Source organism: Arvicanthis niloticus, chromosome 15 (genome assembly GCF_011762505.2).
Source record: "Arvicanthis niloticus isolate mArvNil1 chromosome 15, mArvNil1.pat.X, whole genome shotgun sequence".
NCBI lineage: Eukaryota > Metazoa > Chordata > Mammalia > Rodentia > Muridae > Arvicanthis > Arvicanthis niloticus.
Genome location: NC_047672.1, coordinates 32028717 through 32041479, shown reverse-complemented (window position 1 = coordinate 32041479; position 12763 = coordinate 32028717). Strand labels below are relative to the sequence as shown.

Genomic DNA, 12763 nt, shown 5'->3' with positions numbered 1-12763 from the left:
GAATGTGTCAGAGGTCACTGTTAAAAGCGTCCCTTCAGAGCACAAAGCAAGTTACACACTGCTTAGTACCAGCCACCAGGTGGCAGCCTCACACAGCCAATGCAGTGGAAAATTAGTCATGTAAACTGGAGGGAATGGGCTCCCACCCACCAAAGGGCAGAACTACATCAATTCCACAGGAATGCCACAGAGGTATGAGCTCGAAGCTCACTACACGGACACTTTTCTCCTACTGAAAACCAAGGAGAACCCCCGGCCAGTCAGTGGGTCTGGGGTTAAGAGTGTTGGCAGCAGCAGTTTCTGACTGGCTGGCTGTACACACAACAGAGGGCTGGGCTTGTAAGAAACACCCCAATGTGGGAAACAATACAGGCTCACAGGGAGCTCCAGTGAGAGGTCACCTCCAGGGAAAGGCAAGCAGGTAGAGGCTGGGTCTGACTCCATCCCTTCAGGGTTGGGGCACAACATGCAGGTGGGTGAGGCTGCCTCCCATACAATACTACTTGGACCCAGGGTGGCTCCTTTTCCTGCTGTGATGAAGGCTGCCTTCCTTCTTCTTGTAGAGAAGGAGAAAAAGGAAGGACTTGATAACCTAACTGGGCTCCTCAGTCCCAGCCCTCTGGCTTCCCCAGATTGTCTTCTCTTGGCCTGGATCTCTAAGAGAACATTCTAGTTATTTGGTATCTGACACTTGGCAACAGTCTGGAGAGGGAGAGGACAGTAACTGAACTTCACGCCTAGAACAAGCATCTGTGACTTAGCCTTTCTAGAAATCACCATGCAGGCCTTTCACACACACAACCAGATAGATCTATGTGCACAACAACTTTGAAGGACGGCTTCTAGCATGTTACAGAGGAGGAACAACCAAGAAGATGTGCTCAAGACTTGGATGTGCTCTGAACTCAGTCCAGAGGCAGCAGGGCTGTGAATTCCATATGTGGGGAGAGGTGGGCAGCTGGAAAGAAAGCAGTGGGTAGAGCTTCCTGATCCTGTTCCAGCACTACTCCGAAGTACCACAGGCTGGGGTGGCAAGCAGGGCCAGCCACCATGCAAATAAAAAAGGGTAGTAAAACCCTCTCTGGTGGTAATTTATGCTTTTCTGGTTACTTGCAAGAACCCTGTCACCATCGAAAGTGACTCCCGAGACTGCCCACAGGTCCCAGGGAGGGTCCCGCATAAATCATCTAAGAAGTTGTACTCCTAGAAAGTTTTAGTTAACGCTCCTTGTTGCTTAAGTTGGTTTACCCAAAGTACTGAGCAGGCCCATCGTTTCTATGACAGGGCCTCAAAGCAGACAGAGGAATGAATGGGAAGGGACAGGAGTCTTCTAGCTCAGAGGGTTTTTTGAGCAAACTACAGCTCTGCAAAAGGGCTTCTGGTCACACCACACACTTAGCGGAATGGAGGGATGCTGGGTGCCACACATGTGGGTTTGAAAGCTGCTTCTCCCTCACCGTAACAACGCACACCCCTTTCACGTGTGTTTGAACCAGTAGGTAACACACTCAGAGTGAAGAGCACTCCCATTGCAGCTACAGGAGGGGAAGGAATCAGTTTCACAGCAGGCCTGCTCAGCTAAAAATACCCCCAACTTCTCAAACTTCCCCTTGTCTGGTTGCAGTCCCAGACGCAAGCTCAGCACAGCCTTGCCATTACAACCTGGTGAAGAGTGCTTTACTGCCCCTTCTTATTGGAGAGTGAAGAACTATTCTCATCTTTGCCCTTGGACATTAAAACAAAGGCATTGTCTAAAAAGAGTGGTTAAAGCAAGTGCTCTGGACTAGCACCTCAGGAAAACTCAAAAAAAGAAGCTCCCGACTGAAGACAAATGCTTAGCTTAGCTGCAGACTGGGAATGGCTGCTCTCTGGAGACCCAGCTATACGCTATATGTTGGCTCAGAAATCACTTCAGATAGTCACGTAAATAAGGTCCTGTACAGGGTAGAGTTCAGAGAAATGAGCTCTGTGAACATGCTGCTCTGACCCCCTCCCACAGCTTCAAAAGATACTCTCTGTTGCACAATCGTAACCTTGAAAGAATCTGGCCTCCCCTGCCAGCAGCAACTCCGCATCCACCTGTCCCTACAGGTAGTAAAAGATTAGACGCTCAGAACCACAGTGTTGACACAACACTTTTGGGCTCCACAGTGCTTCCTTTTAGCTCCCACCCCAACCAGCCTCCAAGGTCTAAGTTCACTTCTTCCCAAGTGGAGGCAGTGTACTTCAAATAAGCAGGATGGGGACTGGGAACTGGAGGTACAATAGTAAATGGGACACTCGTGGCTTCTGCACGTGAGGGGGTGCAAGACTGTGTCCCTCGTGAGCGCAAAGGTCTCAACCTTGCTGAGGTTGGAGTGTGAAGAAAGAATTCCCATTTAATTCTGTGCACACCACTCTCCCTGGAAGGCTGTAGTCCAGCTGTGTTGGGCTTCTCTTGTCAGAACTACTTACCATTTGTGTGGCACCCTACCACCTTGTCTGTCTGCCATAATGCCCTTTCTTTGGTCTCATCCCCCAGGCTGTGGGAGCTGCAGCAGGAGTAGCTGGGTCCTTTCATAGCTGGGTAGCCACTGTCATCCTCAGGAGCACCTGCAACAGGGCTAGCTTTAGATCCCCTGTCATGCACTTTCACAGTCTTTGTTTACTCCCCTCAACAAGGGACAGTCATAGGAACAGGAAGTGGCAGGCAGTGGCTTAGGGTGTGGCGCTCCTAAGAGCCTGGAAACTTCCCAGGGGCGTATCCAGAGATTCCAGAGGCTTCTGAAATGGAGGCACCCTTTGTACTGCCTTTGTGTTGATCCTCTAATGCTGAACCCACCCCTCACTGCAGGGCAGTGGTTCTCAACCTGTAGCTTATGACCCCTTTGGGGCAAGGGGTTGAGTGACCCTTTCGTTGGGGTCACCTAAGATCATCTGTATATCAGATATTTACATTATGATTCATAATAGCAGCAAAATTGCAGTTATTATGTAGCAATGAAAATAATTTTATGATTGGGGGTCACCACAACACGAGGAACTGGATTAAGGGGCCACAGGATTCGGGAGGCAGGGCCACTACTCAAGGACCTTCTCTACAGGCCCAACAGCTGGGCCTCCTTCAGCTTGGAGCCCTCATTCCTGACTTCCCCATGACCCCACAATTCCTTTTCATCCTTTAGCTCTGTTGCCGCAATGTCCCCCCAGATGCCCGTCAGGAGCACATCTTTCTTTCTTAGCAGGTTTCTTACTGGACAATGTTCTGGGTTCACTCTGGTTCCACTATGACAGAGGCTACACTTACTTCCCAGTCACTTCACTGGTCACCCTGAGCTCAGTGCTGACCAGGGACTGTCACAGGCACGTGCTTAGTGCTCAGTGAGTGCAGGACAAGCATGCCAGCCTGCTTGGCCTCCAACCTTCAAGCACTCCAGGGGAGGGGTCTCTGACTTCGGCTTCCTCCCCCTAACTTTCTCCTCCGTAACACCAGAGTAATAAGTGGCAGAAGATCTCAGCAGAGATCCAAACACAAAAGGCCAATTGCAGGCCAGTGTCACAATTATTAAAAATAACATTTCAACTTTGCTCCTGTGTTCTACTGTGGGGTAAAATTCATTTCCCTGTGAAATTAAGAATCCCTCCCTTGACCAGTATTACCTAAATAAAAGCTAAGTTAAATATTGGGTTGGATTTTTTTTTTTTTTAATTTATGAGCTGTCACCTGGACTCTTATGTTCTTCAGCCTACCTGCTTGTGAAAATCCATGTCTAGCTCCATGTGTCCAAAGACAATTCCAGCACGCGCATGGGCGTGCGCGCTTGCGCTCTCTCTCTCTCCCTCTCCCCCCCCCCAATCTTTCCCTCTCTCCCTCTCTCTTCCCATTCCCCTGTAGGCCTGCGGAGAACACCACCCTGCTGTTAATAAGATCTGTTCAACTGTTTTAATTACACAGCCTGTCCCAGCCAGCAACCTCTCTAAGGCCTCTTGTGCCAAGCCCACGGCCGCCTACGCACATTCTCCTGCTTACTTCCTCACTGCCCAGGTACACACACCTCCTGCCTTGTTCAGTCCTCACTGACACAACCATGGTTTCACATTCAATTTGCTCAGGCATTTTACCCAAAACCCATGGCTCTTTACTTCCCCAAATCTCTACAATGAAGGGAAGCAGCCAGCATGGTTTAAACTCACACAAGATTCAATGTCGATCGATACCTTGTGATCTGATGGGGTTCTATTACTTGTCAGTGTAAGACTTTAACTGAAAGTGTGTTTGTGTGTGTGGGGAGGGGGGCAAGAGGCTGCTAATAGGTGGGGGGGAGTAGAAAGGAAAAAAACCTAAATCAACCAATTCTCTGCGTCCAGCTGTTTAGGTCAAGAGCAACACACAGCTTTCGTAAAAGGCTGTGAGAATAGTTTATACATCTGCTAAGGAGCAGCTCAGAGAACCAGAAACTAGGATCCAAGGTCTGAAGAGTTGAGGTCCTGCCTGGGTCACTCACTATCACATGTCAACATAGGGCAAGCTGATGTCTCCTTATCAGTGAGGTGGGGACACAGAGAGCCATCAAAACCTCTATGAGATCTACAAAATGTGTGTGAACACATCACACAACACCCTCATTTCTGCCTCTCAAAGGCCATGCATTTACCCCAAAATGGACACCATCCAATTCCCAGTTCATAAAGTCAGGAAAGACAAACCCTGGTAAGTAGTGGCACATGCTGGGAGCACTCAGGAGGGGCATGTGTTTCACTGAGGTGGAAGAGGGAGGGACAAAAACTTCAGCTTCTCCCTGTTTTGTTCATCCACAAAGGGGAGACCAGTGTACATGGGCAGTCAAGTTCTCCCTTGACAGAGGAATCGCAGAGTTAACAGGCGACGATCAGATCACAAGACAACTGGTTTCTGGGTTGCAATGCTACATTTGAAGTGTGTGAGCTAACCTTCCTTGAAGGCACAAGAGTGACGAGCTATCATTAGTTTCTAGTCATGAAAAGGGAAGGGGTGACTCATGAACCACACCGCTCTCCTGACCCTTCTTGGTGGTTGAGGCTTTGTGAAGTGCCCTTGTTGAACAGCCTCTCCTATGGCCATGGCACATTCTCCAGAGGCAGAGTGTATTCATCACTAATAAGCTGTCACAGGGTGACCTAGAACATGGACTACCATGAAAACATCCAGCTGGATGAGAGCATTCTTCTGTAATATACTGAAGATACGTGACTGCATCTAACTGAATAATGGTCCCCACAGATAAAATCTGAAATATGAGTCAGGAAACCAAATAGGATACAAATTCAAAGCTTGGGTGTAGCTGGCAGACCACTGTAATTTTTGAATTGTGGTTCCTGCATTTGTTGGGTGTGTGATCCCCAAGAAAATGGCTTGAGTTTTCCAACTTTCAGATTTCTCTGTGTGTGGTGAGTCCTGCAGAGGTCTTGTGCCACGCAGGAACCTGGTATGGTGCCTGGCCTGTGGTGCACGTCTCTACGTGTGTTGCTGATGCAGGCCTCCTCCACCTATGTTCCATGAGGCTCTGTGTTGTGGGCAGATTGCAGGAAAGAGGAACATCAACACAAACATGAGTTTGCCCAGTTTACTCTGACCCCAGTCCCTGAACACTGAGACCATAGGAAATGTACTCACAGTGACTTGGGGCTCTGGGTTAGTCATGATAAGCACGCGGAAGATTATGGGGTGAGTTTACAGCTTGGCACGTGGGCATGACAGCTCAGCCTCCAGTGAGAAACTCTCCCAGTTAAATAAAAACTTAAAAATACCACACTGGGAAATATCCACAACTTGTCCAACATGCTAAAAAGCCCCTTAAATGTCCCACAGGTAGTAGCAGAAAATACTCAGTTATAGCTTCCACCTCAGGACCAAGCTTCAAAGGTAAAGCTTGTATATTTATATAAATACAAAAAATTATATTCTCTTTGCATAGCTTTGTTTCATTTTGAGACAGGGTGTGGCTGTGTAGGCCACATGGTCTCCTATGTAGCCCAGGCTGGCCTTGAACTCTCTATGCCCCTGCCTCAGATACTAAAAGTGCTAGAATGATAAGTGTGTGCTGACTTTACTTGGCTACAAACAGCAGTCTTACTTCATTAACTTGTTATATAATCCCAGGGTCTATGAATACATCCAAACTTTGTTTCATCTAAACTGTTGGCAGTTTCTAGTACTTTGGGGCAAGATAACATTTGAGAGACAGAAGTCCCATCCACGGGGGCACGACTCACCTGGAGAGCAGCAGTCCCGAGACACCGTTCTAAGGGTTCCCTGTGCTGAGAAGGCTTCATGTTCCCTCTACAGGGCTTCTGACCTCATCGGTCCGATTTCCTGTGGCTCTAACCTCGGAGCTAACTCACCCCTGGCTGCGGACTTAGAAGGTGATTCACACGGTCTGTACATACCACGGGGATGAGTGGTGGAAGGAGGGGAGTCTGCATCTGTCCTTACATTTTAACACTAAAGAAAATGAGACGCACAGAGAGGCACTGTGGCTCTCCCATCTCTTGCTCCTGGCTCATTTCATAAATCCTTATTTAGTATCTGGCTCTCTGTAGAGCTGCAGGTTCCCCTAGGTCTTCGTCCTGATGCAGGAGTGGACAATGGGATGAGGTGGAGAAAAGGCTGACAGCAACATGGCAGACTCGGGAGGCAACGCTGGCTCTGCTTGGAGCATGGAAGTGGTTTGAGGTGACATTAGCAGGAAGAACAACACTTTATCCCAGGAAGCCATACAATCACTCAAACGGAATGCCTCATCTGAACCCTGAACTTGCTAGATCCTTAATATAATTTCTCCAGATAGTCTTGTGTCTGAAAGAATTTGTTGGCCAGGCTTCTCAAACAGAACTGTCCCATCTGCTGGGAAGCAGGGGGTTTAGAGCCGAGGTGATGCTGGATCACAGTGTGTGTCTCATGGGGTCAAGGCAGGATGGTGGTTAGTAAGGAGGGAGTCACTGAAATTCCTGCCAGGAAAGTCACTCCCCTGCATGGTTACAGGGAGGCCACCCATTCCACCTACCGGACCTCATGGCCCTTGCCCCCATTCCACTGATGGAGCCCCACCCAACAGCTTCAAAATCCTAACTCCAAAGCTAGCTTGGGAAAACACAGTATGGCATACTGCTTTGTGAGCACAGGCGAGTCGTTCAAGGCAGGTTGAGAGTTTTCCCTTTGGCTGGCTGCCGTATACCATACTAAGGCAGAAGCAGGTCACATGGCTGTTGCAGTACAAAGTTATCTTCAGGCTGTGGTCCTACGAGGCCCAGGATCTCCTGGAAATCTATGGGAGATGGCTCTCTGCCTGGACAGAAGGGCTGGAGCTCCTCAACCTCAGGTCTCTGAGGTCTTGCTGCTTTCTGTGAACCAGGGTCCCTCAACGGTAGCCCTCTGGGAGGACTGGTCTGGAGTGCTAAGCTCTCCTGGGCTCCCATGCGCAGCTATACTCAGTCACTCAGGAAACCAGCCTGTACAGGTGTCTGCTTTCCAGCCAGCACTGTGGCACAGGCAGTGACTTCTGGCCAGGTCCCATCTCTCATCCCAGCTGCTAGAGCATCTCAGAACCTCCTATGGTGGGTCTGTGGCCATTCTTAAAGGCTCCTTTCAGGTCCTGCCATAAAGGCCAAAGACAACTGCTGTTAGCGGAGGGAACTGTGCTCAAGAAATAAACTCACTACCTCATAACCCCTGGAAGTCAAGCCACCAAGTCAGACCACAAAAGTATGTTGGAAAATAGTTTTCCTTGATACAGACTGTGCTGTTCACTGTCTACAGTACTAATAATATAAATTCCCAAGAGTCCTCAAAACCAGATCTGCAAATGGAAACAAAACAAAAACTAGGATTAGAGAAAACTTCTTTAAGACTCTTCTCTGGAGTTCAAATGGTGGTTTAAAAAGTATTACATCAATAAAAACGTGGTTTTAATAAGAGAGTGGTAAAGTATTAACCGTGGAAGCCAGCTGCTGGACAGAAGAGGTCCGCTGTAAAACGTCCACCCTTGCTGTATGCCTGAGACTTTTTATAATAAAAACTGTGACCACATGCCCCACTCAAGTGCTAAGATCCAAGCACTTCATGGCGTCCTGCTGCAGGACACAGTGCAGAACAGAAAGTAACGGGAACACCACAGACTACCTGGGAGACACAGATGACTCAGTGCGCAACACCAGGGGATTTACAATAAAAAAATCCCATCTGAATACATGTAAAAAATATAAACCTCCAAAGTAGAACACAATATACCATTAAAACGCTTTACAGCCATGTTTTACGCATATAAAGAAAATGCTCATTTAAGAAGTGGGCTTTACCAAGGCCTGACGGAGCTCTTGTGTGAGGAGGGAGCTATGGGAAAAACACACACAAGCATTACTATAGGACGTTAATAAGACATTAGTTAATATCAACGCATCTTTGGGAACTGAAGATAATTTTACTTTTTTTATGTGTGGAATTAAAAAAAGAGTCAAGGATATAGAAAAACGATAGAAGGTGGCAAGGGTGATTGGAAAATATAGATTAAAGGGTATAAAATTTTGTTATTTGAGATAAATCAATGGGAATATTGCTTAATAGCAGACAATATAGTACAGGGGAATTTCAGTGCTTTTATATGTGATCGTAACCATGTGAGATATGTATATAAACTGGTTTTACAACAAGTAATTATTCTATCAAAATGTTGTTAGTATACCTTAAGAATACACAATGGAAATTTTTTACTACTAATAACTTTGAATCAAATTTAAAATACAAAGACCAAGTATGGTACATATCTATAATCCCAACATTCAGGAGAATGAGGCAGGATTCTGAGTTCCATGCCAGCCTGGGCTACATAGTAAATTCAAGGCCAGTGAAGGCTAACACACACTCCCCCCTCCCCCCCAATGACCATTGATTTGTAAATGGGTTTTCACACCAGTTAAGACCAATTTACTCATTTGAATTGTTTGTTCATTAAATCTGACATCCACGTCCACTAAGCCGACTTCCCACTCTGTCTTTTACCTGTCTCCAGTTACCTAGCCAGTGTGTGCTCTGTCATGATCCAATACCACCTGTTTCTTCCTCCAGGCCTGTACTTTCTTCTGGCATCCTGTGTCATGGGTCCGCAGTGACTGACAGTGCACAGTAACTAAGCCATTATGCTGACCTTGTCTTATCTGCCTTCTCACTCTCCTCTCTGGAATCCACGACCTTCAAACGTGTTCCTCACAGCTCTGCTGAGTCAGGAGCCTCTTATCTCGCCCAACCTGTCCCCCAACCAAGCCCTCGTAACTGCTGCCTACTCGTCCTTCCACGTCACACACCTCACCAGGCTTGCTCTTGGAAATCTCCAGGCCACCCCGTGTAGCACACAGGACTGTGAGTCCTGTGCTCACAGGGGTTCCCCTAATGTCTGCTCTCACTGCCTTCTGCCACACCTTCTAGGTCCACACCTCCTTGTACCTGGTCCTCATGGGGATGGCTTACCACTAACTCCTTCATCTTGCTAACCTCAACGGCTGCCCTTGAGGAGGCAGTCTGGACTTCAACTCCATCAGGAAGCCACATGGGGTGGTGGTTGAATGCCACAAGCCCCTACCACATGCTGCTTTACAGTAGTGTAATCAGGCACTGTCATCTTCCTTTTGAACCTGCCTATCACAGTAGGCCCTACATGTTAAAGAAATAAACGTTCTGCCACTCAAAGTAGCTACCTGCTTTCATCTTTAGAAAGTTATCACCAAAGATGTCATCACATGCCTGAGCTCAACTACTTTTTCATCTTTCTTATCTATTTATCACAGCCAGAAAATGTATTGATTATCCCCGTGTCATGACCACAGCTCCTTGGATTTATCTGGATGGATTTACTTGCAGGAGTCTGTCACAAAAGGGTCACAAGCATTCCTAAACCAGCAGCTAGTTATCCACTGTGCTGTGAATGAAGATCGAGTGGGCAGCATGGAGGCCCAAGGACACAAGAGAAATCAAGCACAGGACTGTCAGCAACAATTCCCCCCACCCCCCAGACTAAAACCCTCGGTCCCTTTATCTTTCCCTAGAAGGGTATGTAATTTCTGTTGATTGTGTATCAGCACTTCACAATCGCTGAACATCTTTCTTCGAACGTGACTCAAACCGAGTACACCGAGTCTGGCTAACGTCGTCTGCCCCTCTTAACCCTCTGTGGCACACTCTTTTTTAACACACCCCTGTCTTCTTTTTCCACAATGGCCCCACAGTACTGGTTTCAATGTAGCTCATGAGCAATAAGGGCTGTTTTTTTTTTTTTTTTCAAACACTATTCAACAACCTCCTCCTATGCTTATCCCCACCACGTTCTTCCAGGCGTGTAATGATCTCTCCAATTTGTCATGAATTACACTTCAAGTTCAGGTGACCCTCCCTGATTTGGTGGCACACACAACTAGCCGAAGTGACGTATGCTGCGTCCTTTGCTCTCTCCCTAAACCCACACTCCTTTATAGATGCGCCTGGCTAACTGGACAGGGATTCTGGGCTCCACATGTCACGATCCTGATGCTATCAACCACTCTCTAGTATTTACTTAGTCATGTGTTCTCCACCCTGTTGTCTTTTTCACTGGCTCTGTATCTCCACCCAGCAGCCACATGGAGTGACTTCTGGCCTGGATATTTCCTGCTTTTGATAGTAGTTCTTTGGAAGTCAGGCTGCCTAGTAGGATAAAAACCCTAGAGTCTAGGCCAGCCTCCTATACTTGGAGCATCTGGAGAGGCTTCTCTGTTTCTGTGGATGTCTCATCATGCAAGCAAATGTGTAATGACGTGGCTGAAGGACTCATGGCTTCTGTCAGCATCTTGGGGGTGCAGGGAGGGCTAGAATCTAAAACAGTCTAACTCTGAAGCATTAGGACATAACTTAGTATACGCAATAGACATAACACGATAGACTGTACCTTCTCCTCAGCCCCTGGTGAAAGAGTAAGAACACCCACAGTAATCACCTATCAAGGATCCTTTGTGCTAATTAAGGATGTGATCTGGAAATGTGATCAGGAAGAGGCAGGCAGCACAGCTAACACAGAGTAACACATGCAACGTCAGGGCTTTCTTCTCCAAGTCTCTGCTTGTACACAGGCTCAACACACTTTTTTTATGAGGGGGGGGAGTGGGGGGTTCGAGACAGGGTTTCTCTGTGTAGCCCTGGCTGTCCTGGAACTCACTCTGTAGACCAGGCTGGCCTCGAACTCAGAAATCTGTCTGCCTCTGCCTCCCAAGTGCTGGGATTAAAGAAAGGCGTGCGCCACCACTGCCCGGCTCAACACTCTTTGTTCTCTTCGGAAGCTTATTTGCCAGCATTGGTGGAAAAGCAAAGCACCAGGAATCGTAAGTCTCCCTGCACATAAACATATTACATCCTCAAATGTGCATCTTTCATTTGTCTGCTGTACTATACTGATCTATCTTACATTTTGCTTTAAATAAGATGACAAAACTACAACTTCATTTTTATGTATATGCTATAAAAATAAAACATAAATCTTAATTCTTAGCTCCCACGGTTGCCTGTAGGTCATGTGTGCTTCTGGAGTTATGATCACACCCACAGTACTTTCCATAGTAAGTGTGAAATGCGTTACACACACACACACACACCCCAGCAAAGATAGTTCTTTGAAGCTCTTCCTTCGACAGAATGCCATTTACAAGTTTCTAAGCAAGAATCAGTGAGCTTCAAAAAAAAAAATACTCACGATTGAACAGTCACCCAAGGATCCCCAAGTGCAGGCTGGGCTTGTCCTGGAAGCAGAGGATTGAATTCCATTCGGAGAGCAGAGAGCAGGCCAGCAGAAAGCGTTGAGTGCCAGCTCTACCTTCCTCAGGCCATGGTATCCTGAAGTCCTTGAGCAGTAACAATAAAACCACATTAGGTTGTTTTCCCGACTCCTATGAAATGAGTCAGTAGGTCAAGCAACTGATTCCTGCAGAGAACAATCCCTGCAGCGACCCTCCCTGATTCCAGTAACTGGGCTCCTTCTCTCTGCGCCGCACAAAGTGCTCCCACTAACCCAGGAGCCCATGGGGCCTGGCAGACCCAGCATGGATACTGCCAGACAGCTGGGGTTAGCATTCTCCTTTGACAGAAAGTACCGTTAGTAGTGCCATATAGCTTCCTTAGAGTCAGCCAAACTTCTCTGTTAAGACCATGTAAGTCATTTATCTCCTTCACCCCAAAGAAGGGTCTTGGTGCTTAAAATAAACATAGAAACCCAATAATTACACCTCTGAAAGCTCCCCCCCCCAAAAACCCACTTCCTTCTGCAAAAATACTTTCTCCTCCTCAAAAGATCTCCATATTCAAAAGACTGAGTGGTTATTCAATCATCCACATTGTTAAAACACACCTCAGAGTCCTCCTGCTGGCCGGCAGTACCATCCACTGGGCTTCAGGAAGCAGAAGTGTGTAAAAGCTGCCAGCAGCCTTTTAAATCCACAGCTCAAGTTGCTGAACACCTTGGGAAACTACCACCTACTCACCCAGAAGAGAGCTGATTCAAGTAGGTAGTAACCTTCTGCATCGGAAACCACCAGCTAGTACTGGCGAGAGGTCGCTAATTCCAAGAACTCATCCATGCAGGCAAATCTAAGGACACACAGCTTGACACAGAGATAGCTAGATCGGCTGTGACAGCTCTTCAGTGGGAGACTTTTGCTTTCTGAATCCACAGGGCTTACTTACTTACTTTCTTTTTTTTTTTTCTTTTTAAAGACAAGGTCTCATTTTCATCTT

At 47.2% G+C, this 12763-nt stretch overlaps 1 long non-coding RNA gene across 2 annotated transcripts in view; it reads right to left on the bottom strand.

Annotated features, from left to right (window-relative positions):
• The window catches only part of LOC117720747 (uncharacterized), a 168784-nt gene that overhangs the window by 20818 nt on the left and 135203 nt on the right, over positions 1–12763 (bottom strand). Inside the window, exons 7-8 of one of the 2 annotated variants that reach the window (XR_013104133.1) lie at positions 11727–11874; positions 3909–7610 (exon numbers count right to left, since the gene is read on the bottom strand). This is a non-coding gene — a long non-coding RNA (uncharacterized LOC117720747). Of the gene's footprint in view, positions 1–3908; positions 7611–11726; positions 11875–12763 lie in introns of those variants that run through there. The other variant, XR_013104132.1, reaches the window with a different exon arrangement.